This window comes from Neofelis nebulosa, chromosome 6, assembly GCF_028018385.1.
Source record: "Neofelis nebulosa isolate mNeoNeb1 chromosome 6, mNeoNeb1.pri, whole genome shotgun sequence".
In the NCBI taxonomy this organism is placed as follows: Eukaryota; Metazoa; Chordata; class Mammalia; order Carnivora; family Felidae; genus Neofelis; species Neofelis nebulosa.
The window spans coordinates 37,797,489-37,814,251 of record NC_080787.1 but is presented as its reverse complement, the minus strand read 5'-3'; the positions used below and the strand labels follow the sequence as shown (position 1 = coordinate 37,814,251).

General features: G+C 54.2%; 1 long non-coding RNA gene across 2 annotated transcripts; it reads left to right on the top strand.

Moving 5' to 3' along the window:
- Positions 1–1,703: 1,703 nt before the first annotated feature.
- LOC131514098 (uncharacterized) lies at positions 1,704–11,121 on the top strand. 2 transcript variants are annotated; one of them, XR_009262931.1, is made up of 4 exons: positions 1,704–2,262; positions 4,289–4,920; positions 9,604–9,735; positions 10,057–11,121. It is a non-coding gene; the product is annotated as an uncharacterized LOC131514098 (long non-coding RNA). The 2 variants fall into 2 exon arrangements; XR_009262930.1 differs by lacking the exon at positions 1,704–2,262 and having other exon boundaries at positions 3,418–4,920.
- Positions 11,122–16,763: the final 5,642 nt, after the last annotated feature.

The window sequence follows — 16,763 nt, the reverse complement described above, 5'->3', positions numbered from 1 at the left end:
TCTCCAGACCCCCGCCAGTTCACCGGCGCCGGGCGGGCTGGGGGTGGGGCGCCCGCACTGGAGCGAGCTACGCGCCCGCGGGGGGCGGCCCCGCGGGCGTGGCTAGCTCCGGGACGGGAGGCGGGCGGTAGGGTCGAGGACCCCCAATCTCATCCTCCGCTGGGGTCTGAGTAGGCAGGGGCCAGGGGTTCCAGGAGAGGATGGAGAGGGCTCACGCCCCGCATGCACACGTCACTGTTTCCAAGGCAACCGGGGTGGGGGAAGCGGGCTGGAGGAGAGACCTTAGAGAAAGGAGGCTACTGGAGGCTTTGGGACCCAGGTGGGGGTGGGGAGTCTGCGGGGGCGGGCTTTTCAATCTGCTTCCTCACTCGCTGATGCTGCAAGAAACCGAAGGGAGGACCGGTTCTGTTCATTCAACAAACGTTCATTGAGCTTGAGCTCTGCTGGGCGCCATGCTTAGGCGCTGGGCTATGGTGGCTCAGGGTCTGAACCCTGCCCTCACCCGTTATTGTTAGTTAGGGTAGGATGGCCTTGCGCCCCGGGTCACGTCTGTGGAACCAGTGTAATGATTAAAAAGTGTTCCAGTATGGGGGGGAAGGCTAGTTAAGGAACTTTGTCCCCCAATCCAGGGAAGGCTCCCAGCGTGCAAGGAATGAAGACCAACTATTGTCTGATCACTATGCAACAGGCACTTTTTTGGGCCCTTTGTATTCTCTGTAATCTTTGCCCCTCATTCTGCAAGGTAACTATCACTAGTGACTTTTACAGATGAAGACACTGGTTCAGAGGTTGAGAGAGTTGTCCAAGGCCAAACAGCTAAGTGTTGGAATCCAGATCCAGGCTTATGTGGCCTCCAAAGTCAAAGTGTCCTATCTCATGCTCCCTTCTCTAAAGAAATAGATTATATTAAATAAATAAATGAAAGATACTATCCCTGCCATGAAAGAGATTATAATCAATGGGGTTGAAAATATTACGGGACATAAGTAAGCGATAAAATAGAGAAGAGATTGAAGGCAGCTCACAGGGCTCAGAGGGAAGTTGACAAAATGATCAAAATGGCTTGTAGAGTATCAGAGCCTTCCTGCAGGAGGTAGATGTTGAAATGTTGGGGGTCAGGATCACCAGGAGGGAGAGAGAAAGTGTGTGTGTGCGTGTATGTGTGCGTGTGTGTGTATGATCTGCTGCCAAGAAAGAGAACAATCCACGGGCATCAGACCAGGGACCCAGAGTTAGGCAGGCTGCAATCTCCAATGGTGAAAAGATCGGTCTGTAAACCCAGTCACTCGTTGCGCCCACTCACCTTTCTGCCTTCCACCCTCCTCAGTGATTTTCTGTGTCTTACCAAAGCAGAGGATCCCAGCAGGCAGCTGCACTCATTCATTTCACTGTACACTCAAGGTCTTTGTAGTTGGCACCTCGCACAAACTCCCTGATGCTAACTTGGATGTCAGCTTCTCCCTTCCCCACCCCTCTCTGAAGATTTGGTAAATAAAAAATAGGGACTTTTCAAAACAAAAGGGCCTGAGCGAGCATGAGGAACCAACAGACTCCAGGGTAATGGGGTCACCAAGTCAGCACAACCAAGTGGATAGGTCATTTGCTGCCCTTCTGCTATGTAACAGGCCCAGGGCTGGACTCTGTGGTCTGGGCGCACCATGAATTAATCTGGGTCCCTTCTTATGGAGCACACAGGCTAACAGCTGGTATGCCCAGCGTTTGAGGAAGCTGAAGCTGAAAACATACACACTAAACAGCGTTTTAGAAAGATTATTCCAGTAGGAGAAAGGAAAATCCTAGGTCAGAAAGGGCAGTGTGACAGAGGCTGTGGGAATCTGGGCCAAAGGTGGAATCTATAGGGATAGAGAGGAAGCGGTGAATGTGAAAAATAAGGAACGATACATCTTGTAATAAAAGCAACAAAGGGAAGAATTTGGTAGTGGATCAGATACAGGATGGGGAAGGAGAGAAAATAGTTAAAAATTAACCCACCTTGGTGGTGAGTCCGGGGGATGGGAGAGCCCACAGTGGGTAACGGGGAAGAGCTGGTGTGAGGGACAGGAGGATGAGTTCAGTCACTTCCAGGCCATGTGAGGGCAAGTGTACTGTAGGTGACTGGACTTGGAGAAGGGCCAGTGGGCTGTCTTTTGAGAGTGTCCCTGTCACTACAGGTGTGCAAACAGCTCCAGAACCATCACTGGCCTGGGATATCCTGGACTGATTTCATATACCAGGTAGAAGATTGGAGTTGACAACATTGAGGTACCTCCTGGCTGGGAGATTCTGTGAGCTTTGGCTGGGCGAGCACACATGTGGGAAATATGACTCTATGTGTGGGAAGGGGGTCCGTGGCCCAGGCCTGCATTGGCATCCATTTCCTCAGAGGATGCCAGAGATGCCATCAGATGGCCCAGGGGCATGAGGCCCAGGTGAGGCACTTCAGCTGCCTGGGGTCCCTCCCCCAGCCCCACCCTCAAAGGCCCTGGAGCCCAGGCCTGTGCTGACTGCCAGGGCCTTTCCTGGAACTCAGCAGAGGACGGAGCCCCTCCCTGCCAGCCCTGGCACACGCCAGGCACAGCGTGTCCCCTGGGGCACCTTGCAGACACCCCAGGAGGCTGGGGCGTGGGACAGGTCTCCACCTCCAGGAAGAGTCCTGCCCTGGGCTGTCATCCTCACCAAGGCCCTACCAGACCACAGGGGACAGCAGGCACAGCAGAGGAAGGAGAAGCTTTGTGGCTGGGTGGCAGGATTCATGGGTCTTTGTTGTGGCTTTGGGTGGGAGGGTGGGGAAGGCAGAAAAGCAGGGTCTCAGGCTTCAAAGCACCTCCCCACCTGCTTCTCCCTCCCTCTGAGGAAATCTTCAGGGGCCTCGTGGTTTTGAGGGGAGGGGACAGGAAGAGACTCTAAACTCTGGGTCAGCCAAGGACAGAGGTGGAGGAGATCTTCTTGCCCTATATCCCATTTTCTCTCAGCATCCTCTTCCTGTGCTCCCCGCCACCCTAGAACAAATTTCTACCTCCATCTGCCGCTATGAGTTACATCCCCCACACCAAGACCTCCAGGGGCCTCCCAGAGTGGTGGGCTTTGGGGAAAACGGGCCTTGTACACAGAAGCTGCAGGCCGGGCCACACCTGCCCAGGGGGGCAGGAGGACAGCTCCCCTCCCAGATGGGCCGAGGCTGCTCAGCTCGGGCTGGGGGGCCGATCGACGCTGGAACGCAGGGGCGAGAAGGCAGAGGGATGCTCACAGGGGCCACGTAGAGGTCCCGCGCGGCAGGCAGGGGCAGGCAGGGGCGGGAGCCGGGGAGCCGGCGGTACGCCCGCACCCCCCCCCCTCCTCCCCCGGGCTCGAGGGAGCCTCCGAGAGTCGGGTCGTCGCTGACCGCAGGCTGCAAGAGCGGTTGATCTGGTGAGCGAGCACACCCACTTACCCAGCTGCTGAGTCAGGCTGTTCTCGCTCCCCGCTCGCCCGCCCGCTCGGGACATTGTGTTCCAGCCCCGGCGCGCTGGCACCGGGCCCAGGCGCTCACACCAGCCTCCTCGCCCTGTTTGTGCTCGCGGCTTGCGCTCGGCGCGCAGCCTCCCCGCCGCCGCAGCCCTGCGAGTGCGCGCTGGGGCCCGGCCAGGGGCGGCCGGGGGGCTGGTGCGGAGCCCCGGCGACGCGCACCCGGCCCGCGGGGCCCCGCAGCCCAGCCCGGGCGCCAGCCTTACGTACAGCACCCAGACCTCTCCAGCCCCCACCTGAGCCCTGCTGTGGAAGCCCGGGCGCGCGTGGGGCCCGAGCGGCACACTTGGGGGGGGGGGCAGGTGTCGGTAGCTCCTCGAGGGAGAAGGAGCCGCCCAGGCTGCCGCCCAAGCCCCGCTAGCGCTCGGTCCCGTCTGGAGGAGGATAGCTTGGGAGCGCGCCAGCCCCACACTTGGAAGACCTGGGATGCAGTCACGTGACAACGGAAGCCCGCTGGAGGGGGGCCGATTCAAGCGATCCCCCCCACCCCCACCCCCACCCGCCACGAGGAGCCTCCTCCTCCTCGTGCCTCGGACCCTCTTCCCCGTCCGCTCTTCGCACCAGCCTGGAGACTCCAGGGATTCCCAAGGGCTGGCAAACCAAGCCCAGCCCTTTGGGAGAGCTTGGGAAACCCCTGGCAGGACGCCGGCAGTACGAAGAGCCCGGGAGCAGACAGCAGGGTGGAGAAGACGACCCCGAACTGGAACGTGACCCCTCCCTTTGTTCCAGCCCCAAACCCGGATTTATTCAGAGCCACGTTTTCTCTTTACCCATCCATCTACAGAAAGACGTCATTGAGTGCAGTTCCTGAAGGTTCCACCGTCTCCAAACCAAGGAGGGGACAAAGGGCTGACATACTGAGCATACCATATGGAAGGCTCTGTTGGGTCGTGCTAACGATGTCAGTAGAAAGTTGAAGACACAATTCCTAAAGTCCTTTCGTCTCCCACCTTCCAACCTCCGCAGTGTGCTGTGCCATTTCTGCTGCCAGGGGTGCCCATGCTCCGAGGCTACCCATCTCTTCAGCTCCAGCTCAGAAAGCCCGCTTGAAACAGCGCCAGCCAAATCTGATTCCTCTCCCCTCCCAATGCCCGGCACATTCAGTCTGTACCTTTCTCACGGCACAGCGTGTGGCCTGTCTCGTATTCTAGTGATCTGTTTACTAATCCTGTTCTTCTAACCAGATTAAAAAGTCCTTGAGGCGGAAACAAAGTCTGCCTCTTTGAGCCCCCTCCCCCCCCCCCCCCCCCCCATCACTTGAGCTCATCCCCCACAGGCCAAGTTTGGCACTGGAGTTGATGTTCAGTAAATGTTGGGTGTATTGAAATGATTTCCTGCCCTTGGGCAGTTTGCAGACCAGTTGAAGAGACAAACACACAGCTCGTGAGGTTAAATAATAACCCAAGCCAGCAGGTGGTGAGTACCAAATGTTAAGAGCTATAGGGACTCAGGAAGGAGGTGGTGATATGGGAGAAAGATCCCAGGAGGTTCTAGGCCTTGGGCTGTGTGTGTGGAGGAGGAGAGAGGAGGCGTGGAGGTGACTCATTCTGGTTGACATCACCACAAACCAGCCTTCATGCTAGCCACTTTACATGCATTATCTCTAATATTTAGGTGGAGGGAGGGGGGTAGGTTTGGAAGGAGTGGAGGGGATGGTGCCCAAGCCAGACCTGCCCAGAGCTTAACCAGAGCATAGAGGCAGCCTTGGATCTGGGCTCCCCACCCTCAGTTCACGGGCACTGCCTGTTCCCTGGCCTGCCACGCCTGCACGCTACACCCAAGAGAGCTGCCCAGCTCTGTATGCACTCTGGTCCCACCCTGGTGAACAACTGGCTGTGTGATCTTGGGCAAGGCACTTCCTTCCCTACACCTCACCGCCATTTGTACCCCTGTTGCAGCGCTTATGGGCCGGGGAGTCTGTGAGTTAGCGTCCTGGCGGCCACGCGACGCTTACCACCTCCCCTCATGTTATCTGGACTGCTGTGGCTGCCTAAACCCCCAGCCCTCTCTCCCTCCCCCACTCACTGCTCCCTCCCCGTCTGGAGCTGCTGAGAGGAACACTGGGTACAGAGTGTGAGCAGGGATAGTAGGTTTCCTGTGGTTGCAAAAGGAACATCGGGACTTTCCCTGCGGTGCCCAAACTGTGGGAGAAGTGGGGGAGGAGGAGGCAGGGCCAACCTCGAAGGAACCTCTGCTCCCTTCCCTCCCCTCCACGCTGCTCCCAGCTCTCCAAAAGGCTGGTACAGTTTGTTACGCTGGGGCCGGAATGTACCGTGTGTTTCATATGGCCTCTGTCCAGTCCTACACTGGCCGCTTTATATTTATACTTTCTTCTTCAGCTGTGGCATCCTGCTGTCAGTCAGTCACCCCTGCTCTCATCTGCCCACCTCCCACGTGGGGTCTGGACCCCACCAAGCATCAGTCCTTGGGTTCCAAACTCTTGTGGTGGGGGCGGGGGTGCAGAGAGGACCCTGGAGGAGAAAAGCTGGACTCCAAAAGGGTAAAACCCCCAGTCCCCTTTCTCTCTCCCATCACCCAGCCCTGCAACTGCCTCCAAGGTCATGGACTCCGATTTAGGTCTGAAGGTTCTCCGGGCCTTTGAGGTCCATCCTCTGTTCCTTGCCACTCTTATTTTCCCGAGCACTTCAGCAATATTCTTAAGCCCAGCTGGACAAGTGAGCTGAAGGCTCTATTTAAGTTGCCTCCCCCAAAGCTTGGCAGACCTGTTAATCTGTGATCCTCCCCCATCAGTCGCAGAGAACACGGCAGAGGTGGGCCTGGGGTGGGGGTGGGGGTGGAATCGGACCCTCCCCACCCTCCAGGAATCACACATTCCTAATAGAAGCTTGAAATGGAATTTGACACTTGGTGACTTAGTGATTTTCTGAGTCATGACCAGTTTAACCTCCTCAAAGTGGCTTCAACATTCAGAGACTGACCTGGCCTTCTTCCCCTAGGAATTTGTGATATTATTATTCACAATAATAGGAAACTGAGGTTCAGAGAAGTGACAGAGCTGGGATTCATATTTGTCTGACATCAATGCCAGCATTTCGTCTCCTTCTCCTCCTCCTCCTCCTCCTCCTCTCCCTCCTCCTTCTTTTTCTTTGCCTCCTACTCCTCCCCCCTCCTCCTTTTTCTTTCTTCTTCCCTTTCCTCTTCCTCTTCCTCTCCTTCTCCTCCTCTTCCTCCTCCTCCTCCTCCTCCTAGAGAGAGCGCGCACAAATGAACGGGGGAGAGGGGCAGAAGGAGAGAGAATCTCAAGCAGGCTCCACACTCAGTGCAGAGCCCAGCAGAGAGCTCCATCCCACGCCCCCAGGACCATGACCTGAGCAGAAATCAAAAGTCAGACGCTCAACCGACTGAGCCAGCCAGGTGCCGCCAATGCCAGCATTTCTAAATGGTCTGCTAGGCTGCTTAGACCATGCACCTAAATTCTAAGTCCTCCATTGCTCAAGCCTCAGTTTCAGTCCCTTCTTTCTCAAGTGATTCCAAAGACTCTGCCTCCTGGGAGTCCGTGCGTGCCTTGAGGTATAACTGTTTTCAGCCCATTTGACAGGCTGGAAGTGTAGGGGCCCTGGAGGAGGCTGAATGGCAGAGTTGGATGGTCAGGCTTGCTGGCTGAGGGCATCCTCCGTTGTCCCTCTGCCAACTGGCATGCCTGCTGCCACTTACCACCCCCTCACCTGGGAATAAACTTTGCCTTGTTGTATTGATCTGGCATGGGATCCAAAAACCAGAGCCTGAGTCTCTGAACTCAGGTCTGTCTGTGGCACCCAGCGACATGGCGGCATGGTCTCTGTTAGGACCCATTTATGGCAGCACTTTGGGAGAAATCACCACCGTCATGTCAATCCCTGGGGTTTGTGTCAGGCCACGTACGTTTCACCTACATGTCCCAACTCAGCGTGATCTTAACGTTCCTCTACCGTGAAGAGAAGAGCAGTCACTTTCCCGATGGGAAACGTGAGGCAAGAGCAGCTGGGTTGTTCACCCAGAGGCAAGAAACTTGGTTTGTGACGGTGCGATCTCGGGTGCTTCGTTTCATAACACGGGGCCTCTTCCGAGCTAAGAGAGGAAGAGTTTCCCAAGACGTCCCAAAATCTCGTGACATGTGGCCTTTCACCCAGCTCTACCACCGTAGGAAGGGACCACATTGTCCACGCCACCCTTATCTACCCCCAGAGGCTGAAGCAAGGGCACCAGACATCCTGTAGTGAGTCGGCCTGTCCCGGTCTCTGGCTTCCTGTCTTCTGCGGCTCTCATGGGCACATTTTGTCCCCTCGGAGCCCAGTTCTTCCTCTTTCATCCTTCTCTCTGTCTTTGCTCACTGAGAGCCCTGTTTATAAGCCTCCATCCATCTGTGTTTGCTTTTCTTTTTGCTGTTTATGTGTTCATTCTCCTGGGAAGTTTCCTAGGGTCCCAACTGACATCGACTTGTTTCCAAGGAAGCATCTTCCATTCCTACCCCCACTTGCGCTCTTCCCCTTGCCTCCAGCTCTGCCAGTGTCAGGTTGCTGAGGCTCACGTGTTCAGTGGGTACTTAATGAACACCTACTGTGTGCTCCAGGAATTGTGTTAATTCCTGGGGGCCCAAAGTCTAAAAACTGTGCTGGAGCATCTGTTAATCTCTTACTGTGGTTTATCCTGGTGGCACAAAATCTGGTCATTGCCCTTGAGGGATCTCTGGCCTACTCGGGAAGGTGCACAAAAATAGATCATTTTAGTGCCCTGGGAAGTTGGGGACTGAGGGTGGCCAGAGGGGTCAGGGAGGGCCCCTCTGGGGAAGCCAGTCTGCGAGTCTGAAAGGAGCTAGCCAGGCAAAGTAAGGGTACAGGGCATTCCAGGTGGAAGGAATAATGTCTATAAAGGCACACTGGCATGAAGCAGCCTGTGTTCTCCGGTGGGCACTTTGAGTTGTTTGGTCTGGCCTGGACATGGAGTACAGGTTAGGGAACCCAGGGAGATGAGGCCAGAGACAGGCAGGCCCAGATGGTGCAGAACCTCATGTTCCAGCAAGAGGGTTGACCTTTATCCTGGAGCAGCCGGAAGCCCAAGCAGCCTCATGGCTCCCCGCAGCCTGGGAGCTTTGGGGCTGGGCCTGGGCCAGGCCCAAAGCCCTCTCTTGAGCCCTCATTAACCCACATTTACTGCCCTTTGGCTTAGTGAGGCCTGTGGGAGAGTCAGACACTGGAAAATAATGCTGTTTTTAAAGCACAATCATTATTCATTCATAAATGTTTAGCAAGCTCTGATGTTTGCCAGGTGCTGCTTTGAACGTTGGGAATGGGTCCTTGAACCCTACAGGGATCCTCGCTCTCAGGAAACTTACCTCCTTGGCAGTTGGAGAGGTAGGATAGGCCATAAACAAATAAACACATAAAACAAATAAATGAGAAGGATAATTTCAGATCCCCAAAACAGAGCAATGCAATTGAGGGGAATGGGGTAGTCCGGGTAGTCAGGCAAGGCTGCTCTAAGGAAAGTTAAGTTTGAGCTGAGATTAAGATGATGAGAACAAATCAGTGTGTGTGAACATCTACGGGCTGAGGGTTCAGGTATAGGAAACAGCACTTGTGGGGTGCTTGTGTGGCTCTGGCAGTTAAGCATCCAATTCTTGATTTTGGCTCAGGTCATGGTCTTGTGGTTTGCAGGATCAAGCCCTGTGTGGGGCTCCAGGCTGACAGCACGGAGCCTGCTTGGGATTCTCTCTCTCTGCCCTTCTGTGTCTTTCTCTTTCTCTCAAAAATAAATAAACTTAAAAAAACAAAAAAACGGAAACAGCACAGGCAAAGGCCCTGAGGCAGTAAGGAGCATGGTGTTTTCCAGGTTTAGAAAAAAAACGTTGGGTTCAAATTCATTACTCTGTAGCAATTCTATGCAAGGATTATTGTACCCATTTGGTAGAGATGGAAACTGAGGCTCAGAATGGTTACATTTCTTGGCCCAAATCATAACTGGTGGTACAAATTTTGGTTCTAAAGCCACTGTTTTGTTTCGTTTTGTTTTGTTTAAACCAAAGTATCAAGTACAGCAACCGTGTGTCCTAAATCATTTGGGAAGATCCAATTTCCAAAATTTTGTCTCGTTGTTCTCTAGATATCCATCATGGACATTCTCTGTCCCAAATCGTGACTTTGAGCCCCGTCTCTGCCACGTACTACCGGTGGGATCCTAGGACAAGCACTTCATCACCATAAGCCTCAGTTTCATCATCTGTAAACAGGCAGAGTAATAATTCTGATAATTGAGGCTTGCTGAGAGGATTAAGTGAGATAATCCATGTCAGAGTCAGTACAGTGCCTGGAACATGGCACACGTCCAATTCATTCAATTCATGATAGTTTTGTACTGTTACCTTGGGAAACTGAGGTCACCTACAGAATGGTCCTGCTGCCATGTGAGAGGCCTCTGAAGCATGAGCCAGGCAGGGGAGCAGTGGGAGGAGAGAGAGCAGGAGAGGGCGGCCAGGGGGGCCTCTTCCCTGTACTCAGCCGCTTACTCCTTGAGCTGGGATCCCACACTGACACATCTTGTACTTCCCGTTTCCAGGGAAATTCCTCGCCACTGGACCGCACCCGCCCTTGAGGACCTCCCCATCTCTTTGGGCAGAGCAGAAGCCAGACAGAGCAGGGGACTGTGAAGTGACAATCCTCAGCCCTGTGTGTGCCAGGAGCCCCCGAGGGGCAGGCACCACACTGCAGGCGGGCAGGGGCCGCAGAGGAGCGTGGTGTGGGCTGCTGGGACAGAGCTCCTCTCAGAGGAGGTGGGGACCCCGTGGAGTACGTGACTCGTGCCCTTCCAGGCTGCACGCTCCAGTTAGCAGGACAGAGACCCCTCCCCACCCATCTCCAACCTTCCCAGGCTTCCTGCTCTGCTGGGAGGCCCTGTCACCACACACACACATTCTCTCTCTCTCTCTCTCTCTCTCTCTCTCTCTCTCTCTCTCTCTCTCTCTCGCACTCACACCCCCCTCCCAGGCACCCCTGAGAGGACCAGCTGCAGCTGGGAGATGGGGGTGGGGAGAGTACTGCCAGGGTTCTCAGATCCCTAGCCTCCCTCTCCCACCCCTCCCTCGCCCCCAACTGCTGAGCTGCTTCTAGGTTTAAAGCAAAACATGAATCTGTCCTTCCTGCTGTTCAGTGGCAGCAGCCCTGCCTGGAATTATTTTTAGCATGGATGCAGGGAAGGCACAGTTCTCCTTGACTTTCACTGGGGACATCCCCCACCCCCCAGCCAAGACTTGGCGGGGGGGGGGGGAGGTCAGTACGGAAACCCCCCTCCCAGAAAGGGGAAATGGGTGTGTTTTCTGTTCCTTCAGCTCACCAGAACAGGAGTTGTAGTCAAGCTTGGGGTTGTGCTGATGGGAAATTCTAGGTTCCAAAGCCCATGGGTTCCACCCCACCTTTGTCTGTGTCCCCCTAAGTCTGAGAAGCAGGAAGTGCATGATGTCTGCAGCCGAGATGCCCAATCTGTGGGTGTTGGGGTCCAAGGGGAGCCACTTGGTTACACCCAACACTGTGGACTAACGACATAGGGACACCTATGGGTGCAGGGTGTGGTGTTTACACGGGTGCTTGCTTTATAATTGATTAAACTGAGCATGTCTGTTCTATATATTTCTCTGCGTGTGTCTTTTAATTTTTTTTTATGTAGGCTCCACGCCCAGCCTGGGGCTCGAACTCACAACCCCAAGATCAAGAATCACATGCCCTACTGACTGAGCCAGCTAGGTACCCCAAGTATGTGTGTCTTTTAGATACTAGCATTACTTCATTGAGGTATAATCTACATATAGTAATAGCACAAATCTTAAGTTTAGAGCTTAATGACTTGATAAGTGTATATACCTGTGCAACCATCACCTAGATCAAGATCTGGACCATTTTCAGTACCCCTAAATTCCCGTGTGCCCCCTCCTAGTCAATCTCTGCCCCCCGGGGGGGGGGGCAACCTCGATCTGATTTGTACACCATAGATTAGTTTTGTGCGTGTGTGCACGCATACGCGTTTTACGAGGTTCAAAGAAATACAGCTGCTATCATAGGAGAGGGAAGTGGGCAATAAAATCTTTAATGTGAAAAGGGGGCCTCAAAAAAGGAGGTTAATCCTGAATTAACTAAGGAATCACTGGCATGGGAAACAGGAGGTTCCAGAACCAGCCCAACCTCTCAGGATTGGAACAAGAGGTCTGGGGACACTTCTTGGAGCAGAGAGGCAGTGAGTGGGGAGAGCAGGAGTGAGGGAGAGGCCTGCCAGGGCTCCTCCTGAGTCCATCCACCCCCACGTTCTGCGTGAGGTCCCTGCCCCTCCTCTGGCAGCAGTTTTCTGTGAGGCCAAGGCTGCGAGGAAGGGCGCTCTCAAGGGCATCCGCCCAGAGGCACGGAGAAGTCAGGGCCTCTGGGCAGTTAGGTTATTTATCTCTCCTGCCTTCCCTTCTAAGGTCTCTACGATTTGGGGCCTCCTTCACCCTATGTTCTGCCTGGGGAGAGGCTGAGGCTCTCAAGGTGGGGTGGTATAAGAGTCACGGAGCTCATCATTTCTTCTTTCCTTTGTTTAAAAACACGTATTTGAGGGGCTCTCAGTCGGTTGAGCTTCGGCTCAGGTCATGATCTCACGGTTCGTGAGTTCGAGCCCTACGTCCGACTCCGTGCTGACAGCTTGGAGCCTGGAGCCCGCTTCGGATTCTGTGTCTCCCTCTCTTTCTGCCCTTCTCCCGTTCTCTCTCCCTCTCTCAAAAAGTAAACATTAAAAATTTTTAAAAACAAAACACTTATTTGAGCACCTACATCGTGCTATAGCTTCTTGCTGGGTGCTGGGGACAGGAGGATGACTGAGACAAATGTCATCAGCTCTCAGGGGGTGAAGAGTAGCATCGCCAGGTGAGGCCAGGCCTTCTCCCCGCTTCAAATGACCTCAGAGAGGTAAAGTGACTGGTGCAGTATCACACAGTGAGCTTCTGACAGAGGGAAGCAAAGAACAGGGACCCTTGACTCGGTCCTCCCTACTGAGGATAAGCAAAATCAACAGCCTGACTCCCCAGCTTTCTTCCCTCACAGGCGTTCGGGTCCTGGAGTAGCAGAAAGAGCACTGACCTAGAAGTCAGAGACCTCGTCCCTGCTTCTAGGTCTTAGAGGGACGTGCCCTCTCTGGGGCCCCGGTTTTCTCCCGTGTACGGAAGGAAGGCAGACTTGAGATGAGCTTCGTGTTTCCTTCAGCTCTCACTTTCTTTTTTTTTTTTTTTTTTTTTTTTTTTTAATTTTTTTTTTTTAACGTTTTATTTTATTTTTGAGACAGAGAGAGACAGAGCATGAACGGGGGAGGGTCAGAGAGAGAGGAAGACACAGAATCGGAAGCAGGCTCCAGGCTCTGAGCCATCAGCCCAGAGCCCGACGCGGGGCTCGAACTCACGGACCGCAAGATCGTGACCTGAGCCGAAGTCGGACGCCCAACCGACTGAGCCACCCAGGCGCCCCACAGCTCTCACTTTCTTGAGTGTACCCTGCATTTCCTCACCACAGGGCCTTTGCTCAGGTTTTTCTGCCACACGAATGCCTCTTTCCCTCCTCCTTCCTTCCTCTGACATTCTCCCAGTCACCTGGGACCTAATTCACATGCTGCCTCCACTGGATTTGGGATCTAGTTTTTTTCAGGGGGGGAGGGGCAGAGAGAGAAGAAGAGAGAGAGAACCTCAAGTAGGTTCCGCGCTGTCAGCGCAGAGCCTGACACGGGGCTCAGACTCCCAACCGTGAGATCATGACCCAAGCCGGAACCAAGAGTCAGACGCTCAACTGACTGAGCCACCCAGGTGTCCCAGTATCTGGGATCTGTCGAGGGGTGGCCCCTAAGTCTCCACTCCCGGAACAGACAGAGCCTCCCTCACTTTGCAACCCTCCTGTCCCAGGACAGCCTCTGTGGGGAAGATATCTGTTTTGTCAACCACCAGTGCAGGTGTGGGGTGAATTCTTGCTCCCACCCCACTTCCACATGCCCCTTTCAGCTTTCGAGACTGATCTGATCCTTCCTCAGGGCCTCTGTGAGATCGTGCCTTCCTGCTGGGCAGCCCAGCCCAAGCCGGGGCTCCAAACTGGGGCACTTTGGGCGAAGGTAGCCACCCTGGGAGGTGACCCCAGGAAGGACGAGGACAGACACGGCCTCTGCCAGAAGAACGGCTGCCCCACCTCATCTGTCCCGTCCTCATTCACAAACACCTGGGAAGAAATCCTCCCTCACAACAAACAAAGGGCTCCCGTTCCCACAACCACACCCAAACCCACTCCTACCTACCTCCCCACAAACAGATGTATCAACTTTGCAAAGATGTACCCCCCTGCTGCCTCTGCTCCCCCGCCCCTCCCCTGGGCGGCACTGTGCACGCACGTACATTCGTTGCACACGCACACGTGGGCACACGAAGACACATGCATGGGTACGCATGCGTACACATGGGTGTATACACGGGCAATATGAGGGAATGCATGGCATGCAGTGGTGCCCTCATGCGCCTGGGGTGCCCACACTCTCCCGTGTATGCACACGTGGGTGCACGTATACACACACTCACTCTCCCATGATGTGGGACTCCTCTGCACCTTCAGCTCTCGGGTGAGCCCCGCTCATACCTGCCTGCTGAGGATGCTCTGGGGGAATGTGGGGTGAGGACAGTGCTCCACTGCTGGCTCCCGGCTGCCTCTGGATTTATAGCAAACCAGGCTCTTTTGCCTTCATTTCTCTTACTAGTGAATAACCCTACGGGTAGCAGAGAAAGACCCAAGAGCTGTGGGTTCACTCCAGGGCAGCACCTTGCTTGGGTGGCTGACAGGAATGGGGGCAGGGGAGGGGGGTAAGGTTTCCACCACTTCTGGGAACAGATGTCTCCGGGGGGGGGGGGGGGGCGTCGTTTTGTGGGGCTGGTAGATCTCTTTGCTTTTACTGTCAGTTCTTGATTGCATTCCATTCATGCGTCCCATTGCTGCAGGGGCCTTAGGCCCTTGTCTTCTTCCCCTGGAGAGGTAGGGGGGCTTTGAAGAGGGCCCAGTCCCCAGGTGGATGTGGCAGCTCTGGGGCTGAGAGCGGGGTCCCGGGCAGACTGGCCTCCTCAAGGGAAAGCGGGGCTTCTTTCGGATGCTGCCAGGGCACAGCGCAGCAGTAATCCAGGGCATGGTAGGGCTGAGCGATTGTGTTTGTGACACGGTCGCCCAATCTAGGGGCTAGGCAGGGAGCAGACTGGGGTTCCCTTAAACCTGATTCAGCTGCAGTCACTGAGCACACAACACGTGCCTGGCGTGGTGCTGCGGAGGGGGAGGAGGGAAAGAGGAGGCTACAGAAATGAGTAAGACGCAGCAACCGTCGCGCGCGCGCGCATGTGTCTCGTTCCACACGGGCGGAACACCCGGAGAGTGGCACTTGGGGGCCACCCCAGATCTGTCCTCTCCTACCCCATCCAGTCAGTCCCCTGTCCCACGGGGTATTCTTGTTCCCTCTTTCTCACGAGTTCTCTCCTTTTAGGGCTCACGGCCACTGCTTCTGCAGGCATCTGGTACCGCCTCCCTCGCGGGACTTCTAATTGGAGGGGGGCGGGGGGGCCCCACCTCCAAGCTTATATCCTCCCTCACTCGGCTACCAGAACCATCTGCCTCAAACACACAGCTGATCTCTAACTGAGAGCCCTTCACTGGCTCACCATTGCCATCAGAACGGAGGCCCAAACGCCTCACGTGACACCACCAGCGGTGGCCGTGCCCGGGCGCTCGCATCTCTCAGCCTGCCCCCAACTACACATTAGACCCCAGCCTCCCGGTTCCCCCGACTGGCCGTGCCGGTGTGCACATCCGAGCCTTTGCACATGCCGTTCCTGTTGCCTGGAATGCCTGTCCCCTCCTTAACCGAGGAAGGACATCATTATCTTTCCACATTGAGGGGGTCCCCCGTTCTCTGCTAGAACACATTTTAAAATAGTGCTGACAAGAATGATTTAAAAGCCAGCATTTCTACAGAGCAGACACAATTCGGACTGCTTTATATCTTACACATATATAAATAGACAATTATATTATTAATATCCATTAGTTCATTTAATCCTCACTAACTCGATAGGTACTATAATTATCATTTCCATTTTACAGATGGGAAAACTGATACGCAGAGAGTTTAAGTGACTTATTTACCTCAAGTGACATGCCTGATAAGCAGTAGTGGGATTTACACACAGCCAGTTCAGCTGAAGGGTCTGCACGGTTAACCCCTGCACTACACTGCCTCGCTGACTGTCTTAAGTATTTGCCAACGTACATAGCTTTGAGCAACCAGATTCGGTTAATGCCTGATGAGCAAATGAATGAATGAATGAATGAATGAACTCATTCAGATTTAATTACATGAAGCAGTAGGGCTCAATCTTCATTCGTGTAAGATGTCTGCTTTGCCAAAGCTATTTTATTTTCTAGAACGTAGATCATTTTTTCAAAATTTTGAGAGTAGATTTTGAGAGTAAAATCCTATGCATCATATTTTCATGTTATCTTCTGGCCTTTGACATGGAATTTAGATGGGTCTCCAAGCCTGTTTTTTCAAGTCAATGGAGAAAGAGGTCCCCGAGACCCTCTAGTGACCTGCTTACTATGACCAGCTGCCCATGGCATAGGCAGGTGTCAGCTACCTCCTGAGCAATCTCTGTGCTTATGGCACCAGGGAGACAGATTCCCTTGAGAAGTGACCTAATGCAAAGTGAATTATGGCTGATGCTGAAAGAACATCCTATCTCAGCACACGGGCCAGGGACGGAGTTGTTCCAACCGGAGATGTCTGGGAGGGTTTTCTGGAAGAGGTGAGATTTGGACTGAGTCTCGAAAGATTTTGGTAATTGGAGAGAAGGGAGAAGGGCGTGGAAGTTCCGAGAATGTTCGGTGGTAGGAAGAGTGGAGCAGCAAAGTGGGAGGCAAGAGAGGATGCGGTGGAAGGTGAGACCCCCCCAGGCAGGTGGGTAACGGCCACATAGTGGGGCAGCAGGCACTGACATCATCTTCATTTCTGCCCTGGTTGACTGCACATTTTTGGTCGAGTGGTTGATTTTTTAATTTTCATTTTCTATCCTCTATGTAAATTAAGCCTTTCCACCTGGGGGGAAGCTCGAATGAGAATCCCGAGGGCAGAAGAATTTGCTGATTCCACAGTTCAACACACTAGGCTCGCCACCCAGCCAGCCGACAGCTTGTCTCCCTACGCTCACTTCTGAAAGGTGGTGTAGCTTAGAGGATTAG